Here is a 4,292-nt window from a genome sequence, read left to right on the forward strand (position 1 = left end):
TTTTTCTAGACTTCAGCAGGGATCGAACCTGCGAATTCGATGTTCAAAGTCAGAAGCGTTAACCACTGAGCTATGTACATCCCGTAAACTCTTGTTGCTAATTCATTTTCCTTATTCAACCAACTACTATCAAGTGCAGCTGATTTGCCGCTATTTAAACTCGACAGCGTGGTTGTTGTTGTCAATTCTATACATCCATTTGCTTTTTTGTATAGTTTCAGACAGGCTCTTCCTAAACCATGTATTTGTGGCTTATTAACATTTTATTTGTTGCTTTTCAATTTTCCCTAATAAACAATCGTGGTGCAAAGCTCTATAACAAATATTAAAAATAAAAAACAGAATTGTTTAATCGTATTTGAAAAGGCTTTTCCTTAATTAAGTAAAATATAACCGATTCAGTGGCCGGTGCACTTTTGTCTCAGGAAAAAGAACGTGCTGCATTAATATACAAAGGAGATTGCTACGAGACAGTTCTGATCAGGGTTCGGAAATATTCATATGTGAACGTTCGCGAACATACATTTATTATTTTATACGCGAAGGTGAACGTATCAAATATTCAGGCCAATTCTGAACAGAATCTCCCCGGGAGTTTTCTCTCTTTTCCCTTTCCTCCTATCATGAATATACATTTCCAGAGGATTTTTTATATTAAATGGCAGAAATGAGCTGTCAAAAAAGTGTCAAACAGCTTTTTCGAAGTTCAAATTTCCTCCTCCCAACTCTTCAGGGAAAATGCTACTCCCCGGGTGTTAATTATTGGAGGATTTCTTTCTCGGGAGAAACAAATTCCCAGAGAACAAACTCCCCGGGAATATTAAGAATTGCGCTGATTCTGTATTGATTATCCTTCGCGAACGAGAAGCATAAAACCAGTCCAGATAGTTCGCGTTCGCGAATGTTAGGTAGAAAAAATTTCCGCTGTTGTTCGTACGCGTATGTATTCGTGGACCAAACAGCGTGAAGGAAAGATTGGTCCAATTGCTAGCAAAATATAGTCGTAGGTATAGTAGTTTTGTAACTAGACCAAAGATAGTCCAAAAATTTAAAGCAATGTAATGTAAAACAGGTGAATTGTACTAAAAGTGGTCCGAATGTAATGCATAAGGTATGATTTTGTTCTAAAATTGGTTACAATGTCATGCAGTAGCTGACAATGGGTATAATTAACGATTTGTTGTTTTGTAGGCACTTAGTAAACGAATTTTCATGTGCGGTATTCGCATGTACATGGCATGTATGTGCTTAAAAAATCTGAGAACCCCGGTTCGAATCGCAGCTGGCGCAAGTTTTATTTTTGTTCTTTTTTCCCCCAAAAAATTGGATACAATGTAATGCTAAAGCGGACAATTGGTCTGAGCCTAGGTCATTCAATGTTAAATGTAAATAGAAATTTACTTGTTGTTGGACCAAACTTTGGACTAGTTACAATCACTTGCAGTCTAGTTTGTGGTGTGCTCTAAGTCTATTTTGAGGTCCTACAGGGTATAAGTGGCAGCAATGCCTTCGCGAAGGTTCACTGCTGTCGTTCTTCTTCATAAGTAAATGTAAATGCTGCGGCAAATATTCGCGGAAAGTTGGTGTGGCTAGAGATACTATTCTGTGCAAGGGCAATTTTGTTAATTGCATAAGATTTGCCCCGTTCATTCGATTTTCAAAAATGAGGTGTCAAATGAAAGGACTTGGACTCTGGATGTGCAGTAAGAATATATTTTTAAAAGGGTTGCCACCTGCGTGTAAAAACATGATATTTACACCGTTGTCCCGATTTTCGAAAATGAGGTATCAAATGAAAGGGCTTGGCCTCTGGATGTGTAGTAAGGACATATTTTTTAATAGGGTTGCCACCTGCGTTTAATAACATGATATTTATACCGTTCTACCGATTTTCAAAAATAAGGTGTCAAATGAAAGGGCTTGGCCTCTGGACTTGCAGTAAGGATATATTTTTTTAATAGGGTTGCCACCTGAGTTTAAAATTATGATATTTACACCGTTCTCCCGATTTTCAAAAATGAGGTGTCAAATGAAAGGGCTTGGCCTCTAGATGTGCTGGAAGGATATTTTTTTTTTTAATAGGGCTGCCACCTGCGTTTAAAAATATGATATTTACTCGTTCTCCCGATTTTCAAAAATGAGGTATCAAATGAAAGTTCCTGGCCTTTAGAAGAACACCAAAGCTTTTATTTTTGAATAGGGTTGCCTTCTGTCAAAAAGATATAATGATTACACCGTTTGCCCGGTTTTAAAAAACGTGGTTTCAAATGAAGTGTTCTTGCCTACAGGTGTGCAAGAGGGTTTATAATTTTTGTAAATGCTGTTTTCGCTAACTAGTTAAGGCATTGCTGTGCAGATGGTTGTTCTTACCAAAGCATGTTCAAATTTCGTTTGCTTTACATGCATATGTATGTATATACTTTGGTGCGTTTATCCATCTCTACCTGGTTTTATTTTCTTCCATACATTTTAAGTAGACGGCATTTTCGCTGTTGTTTATACGCGAAATTTGTCTACCTAACATATGCGAAAGCTGTTTGTTTAAAAATATTTGTACATACTTGCAATAATTGTGAGGGCTATGCTCTTCTGGAGGTGGAACCGCAAATATTGCTGTTGAATGATGTTTTTCTATAAAGATTTNGGTTTTATTTTCTTCCATACATTTTAAGTAGACGGCATTTTCGCTGTTGTTTATACGCGAAATTTGTCTACCTAACATATGCGAAAGCTGTTTGTTTAAAAATATTTGTACATACTTGCAATAATTGTGAGGGCTATGCTCTTCTGGAGGTGGAACCGCAAATATTGCTGTTGAATGATGTTTTTCTATAAAGATTTCTGAGAAATACTAACGATACGCTTATGGGAAATAATGCATTCATTGCTGTATTTTATATGGATCCGCGCTTTAATTTCGACAACACGCCTCTTTTAAGCTATGATCAATAGCAAGCTGCTGTGGTAATTATTAATTTTGATTTTGCATTTTTTTTTTAATCTTGATTTGAATATTGCTTACTAATATTTTGGTTTTGCTATTTTTTTAAATACTTCTTCCTTTATTTGCAGGATCACTTAATTAGAACTCGTGATATGATAAACAAAATTTGTAAGCCATCAGAAGACCAGTACGGCTACAGTTCTCCAGATCTTCCAACAAAGTCGCAAGGCATATATGACATACTGACACGTAAACGCAATGAGAAATACACAAAGTCCAAGACCACAAAGAGAAGAAATGGCCATTAAGGAAAGACTAGCTAAACGTTGCGATACGGAATTGGAGCCATTTGACAGCAATATTTTGGACTCCTGTCGAAAATTATATCAGAACATTCCGGCATGTTACAATTAATGGAAGTTGTACTAGCCATACCTGCAACACAAGTTTCTGTTCAAAGAGCCTCCAGTGCACTTTCAACAATATTAACTGAACTTCGAACAAAACTTCCAACGAAATCGCTGTCAAATTTATTAATTACAAAATTAAACTTTGAGCTCCTAAATTTTTCAACACCAGATGTTTAAGATAGCAACTATGCAAAACTTATTTGTTTTAGTCAGCTTTTATTTACATATATGTGTATATTCGTACACAAATTTAAGTGCAGAATCGAATAAATATACATACACATGTACATAAAATATGAATTCTCTTTATGCGTTTTAATATAAGTAATTTAATGTACATGCATACATATTTACGAATACATAAATGTAAGTGCTGAAATAAATAATTCTTTAATAAGAAATTTCAAACAATATTTAAAATAACAAAGCCCCATTTTACATATAGAGGCCGAACCTTTTCATTTGACACCTCATTTTTGAAAATGGAGAGAACGGTGTAAATATCATGTTTTTAAAAGCAGGGGGCAACCCTATTAAAAAAATATGTCCTTACTGCACGTCCAGAGGCCAAGCCCTTTCATTTGACACCTCATTTTTCAGAATCGGGAGAACGGTGTAAATATCATAATTTTAAACGCAGGTGGCAGCCCTATTAAAAAGATATATTCGTAGTGCACGTCCAGAGGTCAAGCCCTTTCATTTGACACCTCATTTTTGAAAAACGGGAGAGCACTGTAAATATCATGTTTTAAACGCAGGTGGCAACCCTATTAAAAACAAGTAAGAGTAGCGCTGTCTTCGGCTATGCCGAAGGCTTCATACCTTTCATGAACATCTGCAAATTTTACTTTGACAGATTACTGCTTTTGAATACATCTGCATACATCGATAGAGGAGTTACATACTTATATAAAAAATCGCATCTAAACAATCAGAGG

Source organism: Rhagoletis zephyria, unplaced genomic scaffold, assembly GCF_001687245.7.
Source record: "Rhagoletis zephyria isolate East Lansing unplaced genomic scaffold, Rhagoletis_zephyria_1.1 Rzeph_scaffold_05713, whole genome shotgun sequence".
Classification (NCBI taxonomy): Eukaryota; Metazoa; Arthropoda; class Insecta; order Diptera; family Tephritidae; genus Rhagoletis; species Rhagoletis zephyria.